The 19,404-nt window shown below is 52.1% G+C and overlaps 1 protein-coding gene and 1 non-coding gene across 3 annotated transcripts in view; one reads left to right on the plus strand and one right to left on the minus strand.

The window, feature by feature from the left end:
- The window catches only part of mrj (DnaJ heat shock protein family (Hsp40) member B6 mrj), a 191,959-nt gene that overhangs the window by 136,998 nt on the left and 35,557 nt on the right, over positions 1-19,404 (plus strand). The window lies entirely within an intron of this gene.
- Positions 9,855-9,926, minus strand: TRNAT-UGU (transfer RNA threonine (anticodon UGU)). The gene has a single exon. It is a non-coding gene; the product is annotated as a tRNA-Thr (tRNA).

Below are 19,404 nucleotides of genomic sequence, written 5' to 3' on the forward strand. Positions count from 1 at the left end.
AGGGAATCGTGGAGCTATAGCGGGTCGATATGATCTCGCGACCGGCACGCTGCAGTGGGCGGTCGTCTGTCGCCGCTCTTTCGGCGTCATGCGTTTAACAGAAAGCGCGACTTCTGGCGAAATCCTACATGCGGGGACTCGAAAGGCGCCCGACTCCTATCGCCATTCCGGGCACGTCTTTTGTCGCCGATAAGGAGAGCCGTTCCGAGGACGTGGAGCCTTCTCGAATCGTCCGCTGAGCTTCTCCCTCGTCGACCGTCGGCGATGCAGTAACTGGCTGCATTTTCCACACACGTCGCAGCTAGAGTACGCCAGGCTTTTATAAAATCGGTCGTAGAATTATTGAATCGTCGATGAAATCGGCGAAGGGAATCCGGCGAGAGGTTCGCGCCTGCTGCCGTTGATCGGCTATACTGTGCGCTAAGTCGCGGCTCGGCCTCTGCTGCCACGTTCCGAACGATACGGAATGCAGAAACATCACTGTACCGATACAGAGAAGAAACCCGGATGTATGGTCAAATTTTATCTCTTGCCATCCACAACACTACCAAAAAGTTTTCCGCTGCTGCCCAAGTGTAGTTTTATAGGACGTTGAACTGCATATGCGAGTCATCTATAGCTTGGCATGCACGTAGACCTGCAACCGCGATCGAGTTCTTTTGAGATGTCTTCCCTGTTTCTTTGACTTTCAGGCTATCTCTCAGATCTTCTTGCTGTGCATATTATGTAATATATCGTGCGCATGACACGTTGTCATGAGGACAAAACTACAGAGGACAATACCGATATGTATAAACGAAAGCAACCTTGAGTCCCCATGCGATATATGCTCAACCTTGACAGCGCTTGTTCGCCTTCGGCTACAAATAATATTGGTTTGCAGCAAACAACGAGTGACTGCGTAATCTTAAAGAGGGATACAGACACGCGCACGCGAGCGAATGTGTACGTGTATACACACACATATACACAACCCAGTAGCGTCTTTCTCAATATTAATTGTCGCTGTAGTCAGCGTCATATGTTGTCTCCTTTTCTATGCCCTGTTCCCATCGCGCTCCTTCTCTCATGAAAGCTGTCATATTGTCATTTGCGCTTAACATGCTTGTCGTCGAGGACGACGGGAACAGGAGTGGCTGGATATAATAAGAGCGCGACAGTGTTTCGCTAACACAGGCGCCCTGCGTGTTGCTACATATACTTTACTAATGGCATTTGTTTATAGTGAGCAAAGGGATATCTTGCGCGGAATTCCACGGACGCCTCACCGTTACGCTTGGTTTATGTAGGCAACGTCTGACCTGTGCGTCATAGTTTCCGCTCCCCATCTTGGGTACAACAGGTCGTGCAGGCTTGCTTTGTTTAGAACCAGCTTGTTGTTCGCCAACATGAATCCCGTGGTTCAAGCTATACATTTGCCGCAATGACATCCGCCCAATTTAGAACCAAGGAAGGACTGGCACTTCGATACGCGGTGTCGCACGTATACAGTCCATTTACGTTCTGTATAGCATGAAGGCCGCAAGGCACAGGCATCGACGCTTTCGGTAAGGATGTCTGCAGCACTATAGTGTACATCTTTGTCGTTAGAAAATTCCTAGAGTTGTGAAAAAGTAGTAGCAGCAGAAACTAAAATCAACGTAGATCACTACTCCATTTCCCTCACATTCGCTTTAGATGTCATTGAGCAGCGCCACCGAGTGCGGGGTGCAGGATGATAGTTTTCTTAAAATGCCGAGCGTCGTGGACCTATCGTCGACTATACGATAGCCTGTGGAGTATTTAAACTGTTTGAGACATTTTTTTTTAATGGCTCGGTGTCGCTGACGCCTCATCGTAGTATATATAGCCGCGGGGCCACACCGTCGACTCGGCAGCGCACGAACTTCTGACAGTTTGCAACTGTATGCACACTTAAACAGCTGCAATATACAGACGCTTGTATAAACGCAACCTCGATTTGTTCGTAATGATGCGGCTTGCCCGTATGTATGTACACTGTATCTATACTGTATGTATTATGTATCCGTATGTGTCAGGGAGGTGGAACGGGACTTGTGTCCTTTGCGGTGGCATTCTCGTCTCTCTGTCCGCTGTTTGGATCTGACCGCTGGTACGATCTGTTGGGAACTCGGCGCTGACGCCCGTGGTTGTACCTGGGTCGCAAGCCCCAAGGGTAGCGTTGGCCTGGCGGCCTGGGGTACAACTGCAAGCATCCGAAGGTCCCGGCAAAGCATGAGTCGACTGGTAACAACGAAACAACTTGTTTATTTTAACATCGCAAAGAGTTGGTGGTCAGGTTTGACCGAAGTAGAGAGACGGGAGAGCACTTCACTCAACGGAAGAAATCGGAGCCCTCCTCTGGCGTCCGGGGGCAGCTGTTTTTATACTCTCGCAGTTGAGGGCAAGAAGGAACCCCTCAAAAGACGAGCACGTGAATGTACAATGGGCTAATGGTGACGCACACTGTCGTAGCGATGCCGTAGCACCATGTCGTGGCGCTGCGCACGATCTCGTAGCACCTGGTCGTGGCGCTGCGCAGCACACTGTCGTGGCGCTGCGCAGCACACTGTCGTGGCGCTGCCGGTCGGACACAATGACTGTAACGAGAAGATGGTCCCTGCTTTGGCATCGCCTGTTTCGGGCACAATGACTGGAACGAGATCCCTGCTTTGGCATCGCCTGTTTCGGGCCCAATAACTGGAATGAGATCCCTGCTTTGGCATCGCCTGTTTCGGGCACAATGACTGGAACGAAATCCCTAGGCGGTCGCATCGCCGCAGACGCGCCTGGAAACACCTGGCGATGAGTGTTGCGGTGACGACGATCGGGCCAAAATGTCCGCCGCCCCGCCGCCGTCGCGCCGGCAAAACCACGTGTCGCAGGCGAAACGCAACAGACCGCCCCGGCGGGGGAAGGAGATCCCGATGGACAGGGGACTGCATCCGCTGTCCGGAGGGATGTCGCTCGATGATGCTCATAACCGAAGTCGGGCGTCCCTTGACGTTTCTTGAGCGCAGCGCACAGAGAAGGCCTCGTTCTCTCGTTCAGGTTCGCACGGGACACTGCAAAGTGACTTCGGGAGAGTTCACATTTTTGTTCTCGTTCCCGGCAAGCGTTAGAACTACGCTGAAAACTCAACCGCTCAGTCAGCAAGCACGGCACAACCCTCACTAAGCCCTGCCAGGCTCTTTCCCCTTTTTATACCACTGCCTAGTTCCTTACAGTAGTCTAGCATCACTCAGAACGCGTCCACAAATTGAAAAATTGCACTAGAAAGCATATCATCACTTTGAAACACTAAACAAAAGCAATATGTTAAAAAAAATCCTGCCTCAGGAAGAAAAACATCAGTAACAAACAATTTTGAGGCTGATTCCTACGTTAGGGGCTTCGACTTAAGCCATCGGCGTTACCGTTGAGACTCCCCTTTTTGTAACGCACCTCAAAGGAATATTGTTGTAAAGCGAGGCTCCAGCGCAGGAGGCGGCCATTTTTGGGAGAGATGGTCTGCAGCCATTGGAGAGGGCAGTGATCCGTCTCAATGATAAACCTCGAGCCGGCTAGATAGCATGACAATTTCTGAACGGCCCACACGAGACACGCACACTCTTTCTCGGTGGCGCTATACGCCTGCTCACGACTGGTCAGCTTACGACTAGCATACAGGACGGGGTGTTCTACTTCTCCATTTTCCCGTTGGCACAGTACAACGCCCATGCCTCGCTCACTAGCATCGCACTGAACAATGAACCCTTTTGTATAGTCTGGCGATCGTAGCACAGGCTGGCTTGTTAGGGCACTCTTTAGGGCGCTAAAAGCTCTTTCCTTTGTCTCGTCCCAGACGACTGTTTGAGGCTCTGTCTTTCTTAGAGCATCCGTCAGGGGAGCCGCGATATCAGAGTACCTAGGGATGTACCTCTGATAGTAGCCGGCGACACCTAAGAACGACCGAATATCGGTCTTTGTGCGCGGTTGCGGAAAGTCTCGCACAGCGGCCACTTTTATTTCAGAGGGGCGGCGACGACCCTGACCAATCACGTGACCGAGGTAGACAACCTCGGCCTGTGCTAACTGGCACTTAGGAGCCTTTACTGTCAAGCCTGCTTCGCGCAGGCGGGTTAGCACTGCCCGCAAGTGTGTCATATGCTCAGACCAGGATGCGGAGAATATCGCTACGTCGTCTAGATACGGTAAAGCGAATTCTTGCTGTCCCCGCAACACTTTATCCATGAGACTTGAAAAACAGTATGGCGCGTTCTTCAAACCAAAACTCAACACTTTAGGACGGAATGTTCCCATTGGTGAAATGAACGCCGCATACCTACTAGCCTCTTCTGTAAGTGGAACCTGCCAATAACCCCTGACAAGATCTAGGGTGGAAATAAACTGAGCGCTACTAACTTTCTCAAGGCGCTCCTCGATGTTAGGGATCGGATAAATTTGATCCTTAGTGATGGAATTAAGCCTGCGGTAGTCGACGCAAGGACGAGGTTCCTTGCCCGGTACCTCAACTAAAATCAAAGGGGAGGTATAATCACTCTCACCTGCCTCAATAACACCGAGCTGTAGCATTTTCTTTACCTCAGCCTCCATAATATCGCTCTGGCGGGGTGACACCCGATACGCCTTGGATCGTACTGGCTCTGTGGAGGTAAGTTCTATATCATGAGTAAGTACAGAAGTCCTACCAGGCCTCTCAGAGAACAGACCTTGAAACTCTTGTAATAGCTGGTGTAGTTCGGTTTTCTGCTCAGGCGACAGCGGCGCTTTACTGATAAGGTCACTAATGACTTGACCGGTGTCTTCCCTGTTCGTCACTGAGCCTAGTCCTGGAAGCTCGACCGGAAGCTCTTCAGGAACGTTTACCATCATGCACACCACTGCTTCCCTTTGTCTATAAGGTTTGAGCAGATTACAGTGGTAAACTTGCTGTGCTTTCCGCTTTCCTGGCAGACTTACCACGTAGTTAACGTCCGACAGTTTCTGAACAATTCGTGCTGGGCCCTCCCACTGCACGTCTAGTTTGTTGTTTAGCGATGTGCGCAATATCATGACCTCATCGCCAACCTCAAAACGACGGGCCCTGGCTGTCCGATCATAATAAACCTTGGCCCTCTGCTGGGCCTTTGTCATTGCTTCACCTGACAACTCCTGTGCCCTTCTTAAGCGTTCGAGGAGCTTAAGCACGTACTCCACCACGACTGGGTCGTCGCCCCTACCTTCCCATGATTCTCGAAGCATGCGAAGCGGAGATCGAAGCGAGCGACCGTACACCAGTTCAGCTGGCGAAAACCCCGTAGCCGCATGCGGCGCGGTCCTTAAAGCAAACATCACCCCAGGCAGACACAGCTCCCAGTCAGTTTGATGTTCAAAACACAAGGCTCTCAACACGCGCTTCATGACGGAGTGGAGCTTCTCAACGGAATTCGACTGTGGGTGGTACACTGAGCTGTGTAACAGCTTTACCCCACACCTTTCGAGAAAAGTTGTCGTCAAAGCGCTAGTAAACACTGTGCCCTGATCTGATTGGATTTCCGCAGGGAAACCAACTCGCGCAAATATGGACAGTAGTGCATTAACTATCTCAACTGAGCTGAGTTCTTTAAGCGGCACTGCTTCAGGGAACTTTGTCGCTGGGCAGATCACAGTCAAAATGTGTCTGTACCCCGTGGCTGTTACCGGCAGAGGTCCCACAGTATCAATAACGAGCCGTCTAAAAGGCTCCGTAATGATAGGTACCAATTTCAACGGCGCCCTTGATTTGTCCCCTGGTTTGCCCACCCGCCGACAAGTGTCACATGTCCTCACGAAATGGTCTGCGTCCCGAAAACACCCTGGCCAATAGTACTCTTGCAAGAGACGGTCCTTAGTTTTCTTAACTCCTAGGTGTCCGGACCACGAACCCCCATGTGACAAGCGCAACAGATCCTGACGATAGCATTGAGGCACGACCAGCTGATCGAACTCCACTCCTCTTCGGTCTAGATACTTCCGGTACAGGACTCCACCTCTTTCCACAAAACGCGCAGTTTTCCTGGCGATACCTTCTTTGACATTGCAGCGCACGTTTTCCAGGCTGCCATCCTTTTTTTGCTCGGCTATCAAAGCCGTCCGGCTGACTTTTAGCAACCTATCAAGTCCGTCTGACGTAGGCGCGATGAGCAAATCAGTAGATAGCTCTTCTAACTTTCCCGCGTCGGGATTTTCCTCTCCAGTATCTGGCGCCTTCAACGCTACAGACTCAATTTTATTCTGTTCGGGCGTGCTCTGAATATCAGCTTGCTGCGCCTCTGACCCTTTTTCGTTGTTTGATAACGTCGGCCCCGCAACTACCGCCTTTGCAGCGAGCTCCCGAACCTTCGATCTGGTTAAGGCCTGAACACTAGCTTCACCAAACAAAAGCCCCTTCTCGCGCAGGAGGTGATCGGACCTGTTTGAAAATAGGTACGGGTACTGGGGTGGCAGCATAGATGACACTGCCGCCTCCGTCTCAAGCGCTCCGAAAGGTCCTTCAATAAGCACTTTTGCTACCGGCAGACACACGCTATGAGCTTCCACGGCTTGCTTGATCCACGCGCACTCGCCCGTGAACATATGGGGTTCTACGTAAGACGGGTGAACTACATCCATCGTAGCTGCGGAATCGCGAAGCACTCGGCACTCTTTCCCGTTTACGAGGAGGTCTCGCATGTAAGGCTCAAGAAGCTTCATGTTCTCGTCAGTGCTGCCTATTGAAAAAAACACAACTTTTGGTGTTGTTTCCGGACACTGCGCCGAAAAGTGACCCGGCTTCTGGCACGTATAACAAACGCCCGCTCGCCTCATCTCGAACCGCTTTCTGCGTTTGGCTGCCGCCGTCTCTTTACGTTTGGTCGGATTGCTTTCACTCGCATCCTCACTACGCGTGTCCCCCTTAAATCTCATGGGCGTGAACCTTGGCCTCTCAGACTTGGAGCCAAATTCACCCTTTTGACCGTCCTTAGCTCCGCGAGCTCGACGCGTCACAAACTCCTCGGCTAGCTCAGCGGCTCTAGCCACCGTACTCACGTCTGGCCTATCCAAGACCCAGTATCGCACGTTCTCCGGTAACCGACTATAAAACTGTTCTAGCCCGAAACACTGCAGAACTTTATCGTGGTCACCAAACGCTTTCTCTTCTTTGAGCCACTCCTGCATGTTCGACATAAGCCTATACGCAAACTCTGTATATGACTCACTTTTGCCTTTCTCATTTTCCCGAAACTTCCGACGGAACGCTTCCGCAGACAGCCGGTACTTTTTTAGCAGACTCGATTTTACTTTGTCGAAATCCTCTGCTTCCTCTCTATCCAAGCGAGCGACTACGTCGGCCGCCTCGCCGGGTAACAAAGTGAGCAAGCGCTGTGGCCACGTTTCCCGAGAGAACCCCTGCTTCTCGCACGTTCGCTCAAAGTTAACCAGGAACAAACCAATGTCCTCTCCAAGCTTAAACGGCCGCATCAGGTCAGTCATTTTGAACAATACGCGTTCTCCTGCACCGTGTGCCTGACTTCCATTACGAGCGCGTTCCATCTCTATCTCGAGACGCTTCATTTCCAAAGCGTGTTGACGGTCACGCTCTTCTTTTTTCTCTTGTTGCTCTCGCTCTTTCTGTTCTTTACGTTCGCGCTCTTCTCTTTTTGCAGTCTCCCTCTCTTCAATAGTCTCAAGGCATTCCGACAGCTCGTCATCCTCAGCCTCTAACTCAAGAATAGCCTTTATCAGTTCTGGTTTTCTGAGTTTGTCTGAGACATCCAGACCCAACTCTCTTGCAAGCTCCAACAATTTCGGTTTGCGCAACGACTTCAAATCCATGGCTGCTCTGAATGCTGCTTTCTCTACTGCTTACTATTGTCTTGCCGCAAACTAACCCGGCAGCAACGACAACCACAATTACCAGCTCTGTTTCTAACACTAACAAAAAGCCTGGCAACGCTCAGAAGAAGAAAGTCCCGCACTCACCAAACCTCGCAGGCAGGAATTCCGCGCAGTCGTTCCGCTGCAGGCAACCAGTCGTCACACAGGGCTCGTTGCACTGCTCCCGGATCGTCGTTGAGCTGCTCAGCATACTGTCAACTGCATCTCTTTGCTGCTGGCCTCCGTTGTCGCGATGTCACCGCTGGCAGACAGTTGTTTGAAGTCGGAGGTGATCTCACCGCTGGCAACCAGATATTTGAAGTCGTAGGCGATCTCACCGCTGCCAACCAGATGTTTGGATCTGACCGCTGGTACGATCTGTTGGGAACTCGGCGCTGACGCCCGTGGTTGTACCTGGGTCGCAAGCCCCAAGGGTAGCGTTGGCCTGGCGGCCTGGGGTACAACTGGAAGCATCCGAAGGTCCCGGCAAAGCATGAGTCGACTGGTAACAACGAAACAACTTGTTTATTTTAACATCGCAAAGAGTTGGTGGTCAGGTTTGACCGAAGTAGAGAGACGGGAGAGCACTTCACTCAACGGAAGAAATCGGAGCCCTCCTCTGGCGTCCGGGGGCAGCTGTTTTTATACTCTCGCAGTTGAGGGCAAGAAGGAACCCCTCAAAAGACGAGCACGTGAATGTACAATGGGCTAATGGTGACGCACACTGTCGTAGCGATGCCGTAGCACCATGTCGTGGCGCTGCGCACGATCTCGTAGCACCTGGTCGTGGCGCTGCGCAGCACACTGTCGTGGCGCTGCGCAGCACACTGTCGTGGCGCTGCCGGTCGGACACAATGACTGTAACGAGAAGATGGTCCCTGCTTTGGCATCGCCTGTTTCGGGCACAATGACTGGAACGAGATCCCTGCTTTGGCATCGCCTGTTTCGGGCCCAATAACTGGAATGAGATCCCTGCTTTGGCATCGCCTGTTTCGGGCACAATGACTGGAACGAAATCCCTAGGCGGTCGCATCGCCGCAGACGCGCCTGGAAACACCTGGCGATGAGTGTTGCGGTGACGACGATCGGGCCAAAATGTCCGCCGCCCCGCCGCCGTCGCGCCGGCAAAACCACGTGTCGCAGGCGAAACGCAACACCGCGCATATACCGTGGAATGGAGACGATCTGGCGTCCTCGGGAAGCTCTCTTCCAGCCCAGAGGTTTGTGCATATGTGCGGACCAGAAACGGAGCGGCCACCGCGTGTCCGGCACCACGCGGGTGGACCACAAGTGGCCGCGCATCGCTTGCAGATCCGCGCGACGCCGCTGCTTCTCGCTTGCGTGCTCGCGAACACAAACGGAGGCGTGACTGACCGCCGACGCCTTTTTTTTTTGTATTCTTTTTTCTTTCTTTCTTTGTGTCTTTTTTTTTTCTTCCTTCGCGAAGTCCGAAGGTATAGCATCCTGATCGTTGACAGAACAATGGAACTGCGCTGTGTGCACCTGCGCGTGTGCTGGCCGTATATATCGTACATCCGTCCCGTATGCGCAGAAACAATTATATTTCGTATTTCACCCGAGGCAGCAGTGACAGCTTCATGTACAGGGGTGGCGTATACAATGAATGCTGCAGAGCTTTTACGCCATTTTTGAATGCACATAGTTTTGCGTAAGTTCGGCGCTCAGCATGCTTTAACATCGTTTCCTCTAGATTAAGTCTCTCTCTCTCTCTCTCTCTCTCTCTATATATATATATATATATATATATATATATATATATATATATATATATATATATATATGTGTGTGTGTGTGTGTGTGTGTGTGTGTGTGTGTGTGTGTGTGTGTGTGTGTGTGTGTGTGTGATTAGAAGCCAACAGACACTGACACCGAGGACAACATGGGGGAAATGACTTGTACTTACTATTAAAGAAATGAAAAAATTAATGCGAATGAACGTGGATGAAAAAACAACTTGCCACAGGTGGGGAACGATCCCACGTCTTCGCATTACACGTGCGATGCTCTACCAATTGAGCTACCGCGGCGCCGTTTTCCCGTTTACTTTCTTCCCATTTATATTTCCTAGTAGAACCCTGGGAGTGTTAGCCAGCGGCACCACTCATAAACCTTGGCGGCGGATGTGGAACATCATTGCTGCCGCAGACGTCACAAGTGCGTACTCGTGAATCAAAAAAAAAAAAAAAAAAAATCTGATTAGCTCCAAGCGACGGCAAATAACATTACCTTGGTTTTGTCCAGCTACGCGTGGCATTTGCGTATTTTTTAATCTTTTTGCACGATAGTTATAATAATATTTGGGGTTTTACGTGCCAAAACCACTTTCTGATTATGAGGCATGCCGTAGTGGAGGACTCCGGAAATTTTGACCACCTGGGGTTCTTTAACGTGCACCTAAATCTAAGCACACGAGTGTTTTCGCATTTCGCCCCCATCGAAATGCACGATAGTTGGGACACCCTGTTTATACTTATATACCATCTATAGACGCTTGGTCTAGCGCGGTGTGTACCTTCAGGCACAGTTGTCCTTGCTCGAGGAATACAGACAAACGGAATCGGCGGTATTCTCCGCAGTCGCATAGCAGAACCAGCGCCGCCGTGTAAAATTTGGCACTGAGAAACGCGTGACTGGTGTCACAAGAATATGTAGATCGTCCCACATGTGCATCGTGTTAGCATTAAGCTAACGAAATTGCATGCGCTGCGCGCGAGTTGCCAAGTTTCTCTTATCCCCCGAGGCTGCGTCCGCGGGCCGTTCGGCAACACCTCCGAGCACCCTCCTGTTGCGCGAAGCGCGTAGCCGACCGGAGACTTGCTCCGGTCTGGCCCTCCTTTCTTGCTTATCTCTCTCTCTCTCTCAGCTGACCGACCAGTGTTGAGCGCGGGACGCTGGCGTAAAAATAAAAGCTCTCTCGCTCTCTCTTCTCGAAGTAGTCCTTCCAGCGACATAATTTATTTTGTTTAACTATAGAACTGAGATTGATTGATTGACTGATTTATTTATTTATTTATTTATTTATTTATGAGACTACAAGCGTATGCAATGTTTCTAGCCTACATGTAGAACTAATTGTGTTGTCATATACATGCTATAACATAACTTATTGTGCCGCGATTGACTAGAAATGGCTGCTTTAAGTTTTGCTTCCGTCGATGTTGCCTTTAGATGTGACAAAAAAAGTAAAAAGAAGGGCGAGACATCAAGACTTGCACGACTATTGCTATCGTTTAAGATAGCAGCACACGGCCGTTACTTTTAAAACTGCGGAAAGTGCGCCGTCATGAGAGGTTACCGCGACGAGATTGTACGACGCACGCTGCACGGCACTCGAGTCGGAGCGTGCTCGAGAAACTGCAGGCGACGCACGCGGCGCCGAGAGGCGCAGGGACGTCGTCCGCGCTCGCTTGCGCGTCGTGAAAAGGAGTACGCGCACTCCTCGTGTACGAGGCTCGCCGTCGCGGCGTCGGTGACACCGTAGTACATCTGCTGCGGCCAGACCCCGCGGCATGCCGGGCAAAGGAAGCGACGGCCCGCGCTCGGACGCGTGCGCATCATGGACGCACACGCCGCGCACGTGCGCGCAGTCCGTTGGCGAGAAATCGCCCGTCACGTCTCGCCCGCGTGGCGCAGGAGGAGCGACCCGCCGCCTGGCGGAAGGAAACCGCCAAGGACGGCTTCACATCGGCCCGATCTGTGCCGTGACGACATTTTTTTTTAAACGGCTGCGGTATTTCGCAGTATATATAAATCTATACGCGAACGGCATGCTGCGTAAAGCAGGCACTTTCGCCGCTAACCCCGCGCCTCGTAAGCGCGCCGCCTTATGCGATCGCTTCCTGCAACTGCATCAGCCCATTGTATACCTCTGCAACACATTGGTGCTTTGTGCGTTTATTGGTGTCTCGTTTGCCGTGGTTCACAATGCGTGTCTCCACTGTCGACTGGTGTGATACAGAAAGGAGTAGTATATATACTTATACATCTTCGTGTGTGCTCCCCGTCGGGGAGTTTAGTGTACAGGAACATTGCAGAAACAAGTAGCTAGCAGCGCTTCTGAGCACGTGCTGGTGGGCGAGTTGGTTATACATGATTACAACGAAGGCGCCAAATAAAACGACGGACGAAGGAAGGAGACACGAGACAACCACGTAGCAGCGCCTCAACGGGCACCTTTTAAATTGATTGTCGTGTAAAATTGTTTGCGGTAAGCTGGCGTTGCGTGCAGCGCGTCCGAGGAGCCGATATCACAGAGAGTCGCGAGAAAAAAAAAAAGAAAAGTCATCCTGCCGCTAAATAATAATATTAAGTAAATAAAAAATGACTCGCCATCCCGGCCTTGCGAAAGTGGATGTGCAGCGAAACTGTGGAAAGCCGCCACTGTACAACTGCTGAAGGGGACATTCTTTATAGATACGGAATCATTATATGGCCCGTGAAGCGGACAATCTGGCGTTAACATCCGATGGTGCCAAAACCCATGTGACCAAGTGGTGATCTCACGTCTGACATGGCGACGAATCGTGATTACGTCATCACCTCAATCGTCGCGTGATGACGTTATCACGCCGAAGGTCGCGTGATGGCATCAGCACGTCAAACGTTACGTTACGTGATAACGGCATCGTTACGTCACGATATCGCTTGATGACTTCATATGATGACGTCGTCTCGTCAAACGTGACGTTACGCGATGACGTCTTCGTCACGTGAGGATGCCACCCGATGACGCCGTGTGATGCCGCTTGCAGAGGCAGCACACAGTGCGCTTCCCGCTTCTTCGCGCGGTGTCCGGAATCGACCCACACTTTCTCTGCGAGGAATGAAGGTTGCGCACGCGGACACGCAAAAAAAATCCCGACCAACTGTAGAGGCTAACAGCCTCGCTGTAAAAACGCGTTGCTTTTAAGGTCTCGCGATAGCGCCAAGGCCAGCGCATCGATTTCTGTGCCAGCGAGTATGCGGCCGGCTGCGAAGCCAGTCAAGATGCGCGCTGGCTGCCAGTACATATAAACACGGCACGTGCCCGCTGCCTCCTGTGGCCCGCTGAACGTTTAACACCTCCTTGTTGCTGGGCCGGAAAGTTTACTCATCTGTTTTCTTTCTTTTCGTCTCCAACGCTCACCTCGCCTTTTATCGAGGCACCGGTTTCGGAAGGCGCCGAAGCTGGCACCTATTAGAAACTGGTCGCGTAGAAAGCGGAGCTGCGCAAGCGGTGGCGCTCGTCCATGCGTCGACCGTTGCCACGACGAGACTTCGGTGAACCCGCTCTCCCCTTTAGTTATTTATTCTTTGCATACATTCGCGTCTGTGCGAGCGAGGAGGCACAGCGAAAGTGGACGAAGCCGGCAAGCGATGGTAATGAACTGATCGAGGCTGCCGCGTGCAAGTGAATTAAGGCGCGCAGAACACAGAGGTCGCTTCGAAAGTTGCCAGTTCCGTGCGCTTGTGATCAAAGCTGCCACTGGGTCTCGTCATAAAGGCGCTCTTGGAATCCCCATTACAGTAAATAAACGTTCCCACTGCTGCAGAAATCTTCGCCACGTGTGCGTGTCTCTTTCTCGTCCCATTTTTTGCCCTGTTTCTGTCCTTAACAAGTTTCCTTCACTTCTTTCTCTCCTCGACATTAAAGAGATGGAAATGCGTTTGATTCGATGATTAGTTGAGGGCTTTTAACGTCGTGAAGTTACACCACTGTTGCAGGAACTAAAAGCGAACGTCAGAGGGGGAGCCCCAAGATACGTTTCTACAGGTCTTCGTCACGACGTCAAAGCCTTATACAAGTCAGCTTGTCGCAGTTCCTTGGGGAAAACAAATACCCTGCTGTCATATATCGCTGGCAAAATGGACACTCACACTTCCCTTTTTCTCCTTTAGTTCTTTTGATCGTCTATAGTTCTCATTCTCGAGAACCATGCGGCCCACACTGAAGCTGCACTGCGTCATATGATAACAACGTAGTCAACAGCTCCGGATTAATTTTGACTGCCTGGAGCTCGTTAACGTGCACCAACGTATTCATGCGATGATCCCGCGAAAACATCTCAGTGCGTCGTATCTCAAACGGCACGCATTCAGCTCATATGCGTGCACAGTTATACGGTCATAAATAATAACGCGCTCTTAACGCTGCGTAATGCACGAGCGAAGGTGTGCGTAAAGCGTCGAATCGCTTCATGCTGTGCACGAAAAGGGAGATGAATTAGAGTACTCGGGGGCGAAACACACCCGTCCATTCGGCCCAGCCGAGAGCGCGCGTTAAGGCCTTATTCATGCATGCGTACGTTATGGCCGTATATACGCGCCCGCCGCCTGCCTGCATCGCCAACACTATACATTTGCTGGCATCCACTGTGCCATGTGAGACGGCTTGCATTTATCCCAGCCCACGCTCCCTTGTTGCACGTGTGATGGAGAGTAGTTCTCGGTCGCCGCATAGGGGGCGCGCGCAGCGCTGTGCGCATGATACGCGCAGTGCCGCACGTGTTCAGCTCGAACTCCGATCGTTGCGTTGTCTCTGTTTTCTCACGCGCACTTTTGCCCGGCGCGAGAAAAAAAAATGACGCGGGAGGGGCACGCGCATGGGAACCGGCCCGTGTGTGCAGTATAGATGCACCGCGAAGCGTGTTCTAGATACGAGTCGTTCTGCATTTGTTCAACGCCGACCCGTGGAGCCCGCCGTGCAACCCGGCAGTATGGTACGTCGATTGCCGGGTCTCGTACGGGGTGTAATCAGCGCGGCGATACACAGAGCGGGTGCTTGGAGTACCAACATCGATTTCCCACGACGCGCTGCATGCAGCATACATAGCTGCCACTTTAGGTTTGACATCAAAATTCTAAGCTAGATTTTTTCGCTGTTGTTCATTTAGCAGTCGTAAGTGACACATAGTCACTAATGAAAGTGTGACGCTGATTTTGGCATTCAACTACTTTTTAATTTTTTTTTAGTACTAGCGTATTCTGAAATTTTCAGGCGCACATTACAACTCGGCGCCTGCGTAACAGACACTTATCGCAGTTTTCTATATACTGTGCATCATACAGGGCGCTCCAAGTGGAAGAAATTGGAATCTGGAAATTTAAATTTAATTAAAGTCTGGGTTATTACGTGCCAAAACCACGATATGATTCTGAATCACGCCGTATAGTGGGAAAGGAGACTCCAAATCCATTTTGACCACCTGGGGATGTTTAACGTGCACCTAAATCTAAGTACACGAGCGTTCTTGCATTTCGCCTCCATCGAAATGCGCCACACCTGTTCCGTCAGTGTTTTAAAAAGTGCTGTAATTAGATTAAATCGCAGAACATGAATCGTTCGGATAACATGAAGCAGTACATGTAGCTTTGTTTTTGTAACCCAGCTCATGCGAATACGTGCTTTCTGTGGCGTGCTTTCTATTCCACAAACCACCCAGCACAGTGGTGCAGTCAACCACGCCCTTCCCCAGTGCAGGGTAGCCTAGACGGCTCAGCCTGGTCAACCTCCCTGCCTTTCCCTTGTGACTTCTCTCTCTCGGAGCGCAAAAACACATGTGAATCACCGATTCCTTGAATTCATCATAGATACTTCACGCGCACGTCACGGCTGTCATCGTTCCAGCGGCAGTCGAACCACGCTGCAACCTTCATCCGACGTCCTTGCCCTCAACAGTTTGTTCAAATAAAGTTTCGTTTCTCGGCCGCGGCGTCGGCCACACACCTGCTGCCTCCGTACATGTGCACACGCTCGATCCGCACAACACCCCATGAAGACGCGTTTTGTTTTGACTGTTCCGCGCGCCCGCGCGGGACTGTGCGAGGCGAGTGAGCTGCCGTCGTCCGCGGTGCCGAGGGGTCGTCGCCACTCGTCGTGACAGGTGCGCCCGAACGGCTGGCGTCGCGTCCGCCGCCCACGTGCTTCGGGGCACGGCTCCGCTTCCCAGAATGCGGCGCTTCGCTGGTCATTTGCCTCGGCTGTCAGAAAACAAAGGGGGGCGACGAGCGTCTGGATGGGAAATAGCTCGACTGCGATCGCCCCCCCCCCCCCCCCCCCCACTTCTTTCCCGCATCCTCCTCGACCCGCCGCGCTCTCTGCCACGACATTGGGCGTACATACCCAAACGCGGGCAATCCCGAACGTTGCACCTTCGGTTCGTCGTCCCTCCCGACCAGGACAGCTGTCGGTTCGATTCCGGGACACCACTGCCGAGAAGCGAATTCCAAAGGTGAACCCGTATCCAGGTTATGGTGCTCGTCGCGGCACTGCGTCGGTAGGCGGTTGAAAATATTTCACGGAAAACGTTATACGAAAACGTTTGCCGGAAAAACGTTTCTCGGAAAACGTATACACGAAAAAAGTTTGCCGTATATATCGCGGAGGAAGGTTATGTGCCTCGAAAAGTAAATATGCGAACCATTCGAATGCTAACCTTTTTTGCTTACCGCATATGACTGGATTGGTCGACGTTTGCGCGCCAGACCATGGGCCAGACTGTGAAGGTGAAGCGACGGACGTAGCGATTCGCCATATAAATTTTGTCACATGTTCTGCTGGTGTAGAACGCCTCCCCCGCCCCTTGGTACCTTGTGCGCGACGGAATACGGCGTACTTCCTCTCTGCTTTCCGCCCTTGCGCGCGTGATTGAGCCGTCATCGTCGGCTCATCTTCGCACGCTTTCACTCGCACATGCAGCATACGGCGTGCGGCGACGATGCTATCGCCCTTGGACTTTACGCGGAACATCATGGCGGCTGCAGAAATGCTCCTGGAGTGTCCATGTAATTGCTATCGCAATAAAAGGCGCCACGAGATGACTCTCGTCTGTCATGTGAGAAGCGTCAACGCTCTTATGCATGGAAGAATGGGAAATGTCTGCTGTTAATGGCTATTCTGGCGTCGTTTTCTGCACGCTCTTTTTTGTGCACCGAATACAATGTCATCACTATGTTCCGTTCTCAAACCTTCGCCGTCCGTGCACGGACTTGTGCGTCAGACATTTAAGGATGCTACTAAGGAGCGATACTTGTGGCGCGCTATTCCAACGTATCCCGCGAGTAGCCGTCAGACATAGTAGTAAGAAAATCTATGCCATCAGCATCCTATTACTATGCTGCCACTGGCAAAGTAGACAGATTCGTGGACGACGTCCGCCTGTTGCCATGGTGACGATATCATTTCCTTTCGTTCTACTCTTCGCTGGTTCGCTGCGCTTATGTTGCAGTGGATGACGCTGCGATCTATCTAAGAGACATTATCTGGACGCGCTCGTGACGGCATTTGTTGCGGCGTGTCCACATCTGAGTATATACCTATATCTTACACTGTGGCCCCGTGTCTAGTAGCCTCATCTCTTTCTAGAAAATCAGAGTCGTCCATTAAGATGGCGCGTAGAATGGGCGCGGTTCACCTCCAAAAACTCCAACTCTCTGCACCTGCTCAGTTCCGTCGTTTGCGCTAGAGCAGCGACACGCGAAGAGCAGCTGTTTTCTGGAGCCGTCGGCACTTCTACGGTGAGCTGGCAGCCGGCGGTGTCTCGCCGTCTCTTTCCTCGTATATATACTCCGCTCCCGAACCGAGCACATACTACGGTAAAGCAAACGCAAGAACGCACTCCACCGAAAAGAAAGTGTGAACGACCGCTGACACGGCACGGTCGACGCGCGACGCCCTCTGTGTTGGCATCGCGTTGCCTGGTCGTTGCCGCCAAATTAGCGGCGCCCTCTGCGACCAGGACCACCGGCCACGCTGGCTGTTATGCGCGAGGGAGGGGCCGCTCGTCGAGCTCGTCGTCGTCAGCCACTCTGCGGGAACGTGGAGACATTTCGTGTGCTCCTTACGGCTATAGGGCGGACGGAAAACAGTCAAGGTGCTCGCGTGCGCTTCTTTCTGCGCGAGCTTCCCGGTGTACACGTCACGAGCTGCACGCGCTCTTTATACCTTCGAGTCGTTTAGGGGTCAGGAATGCCCGCGCCGGGCTCTCCCTTTCGAGAGTGATTTTATGAGCGCACACACAGCGCAGGGAGGGCGTTGCGCGAACTCTATTTACGGCCATGCCAAGTGTTTCGCGTACGGTTAATGGGACGTCCCAGCTTCTGGGTATTTGCTTTTCTCCCGTCGCCTTCACTTTTTTTGTACGCCGGTGATGAGGATGCGGCCGATGACCGAACCTCAAGTACGTTGGCCCTTTTTGTCAGGTCAGCACTCTCGGATGAACTGCCGTCGACCAGCAGTTCGGGAGCAAAGGGTTGGTGCGCGCGCGGTCGGGCTTCACCAGAAAACAGCTGCATGCCCGCCGGGTCATTAAATTCTGCGTGACCATGGTTACAGTTTTATATCGCGCTCGCTGTGTGTGTAGTCTGTTTTTCGATTCGGGACATACTATCGCATATTGCAATAGTAAGAATTTCACGCGGATTAACAAAGGGGAGCCGGCGACTATAAATTTGATGCCTGTTGGTAAAATGTGCAGCCCCAACATGCAGTGCCTACCACTGGATCAGCTCTCCTAGGTTTCGGCTGAACGTTCTAGTGGCGTCACGATGTGGCGACATTGGCATCATTGGCGTCCTAGACGCTACATATATACTGTCCACCATTTGCGACGTCTCTGCGCAAAGTGATGTCGTCATTTAGTTGCAGGCACAAGTCTGGGATTGGTAATTGAAACTTATACTGCACGCAATAGCAGCGCATGCCAGCTCGTTGAACATATTGTTATTGCACGCCAACTTCCGAAAGAGAAAGCATTCATGAATTAATTCTCGGGTTTTATGGGCCAAAAGCACCATTTGATTATGAGGCATGCAGTAGTGGGAGCTCCCGGCTAATTTTGACCCCCGGGGGATCTTTAACGTACCCTCAATGCACGGAACAGGAGCGCTTTTGCATTTCGCCCCCATCGGAATGCGGCCGTGTTCTGATCCCGCGACCTCGTGCTTAGCAGCGCAACACCGTAACCGCTAAACCACCGCGGCGGGTAAAAAAAAAAGCGTTCATAAGCTGCAGTGTTTGCGCAGCATCGAACCCTACGATGCGACGGGTGTTCGTCAACGCTGTCCCCAGCCGATAGCGCGAAATCGCACCGCGAGAAAAATGAGCGCAGGTCACGTGCGCCCCATTGTCTTCTCGCCTCGCGCACTTCTGACGACTGCCAGCGAGCTGGTTTAGGCTGACTCGGTGTGCCTGCGAGTCAGCTGGGTGGCAGTACGATCAGGCCGATCACCCTGCCCGGTGATCGCAATGAACGATCACCCCGAGCGTCTGTGACACGCCTATCCCGAGTAACTGACTGCCGAGTCGCGGAAGCGCTCGAACACGGGGCCAATGGCTCCACGCTTGAGTACGACAGGCTGCGCTTTCGCTAATACCCCCCCAGCGCTGCATGTGACGATGGGAGGAGAAAGAGGAGGCACCCCGCGGTAGATACAATGACTCGATTACTCATCACGAGCCGCTTCGGTTGAAAAACCCTGCGCGCGCTCTCTTTGCTGCCGCCTCTTCCACGTATTGCACGGCCGAAT

This window comes from Dermacentor variabilis, chromosome 2 (genome assembly GCF_050947875.1).
Source record: "Dermacentor variabilis isolate Ectoservices chromosome 2, ASM5094787v1, whole genome shotgun sequence".
NCBI classification, from domain to species: domain Eukaryota; kingdom Metazoa; phylum Arthropoda; class Arachnida; order Ixodida; family Ixodidae; genus Dermacentor; species Dermacentor variabilis.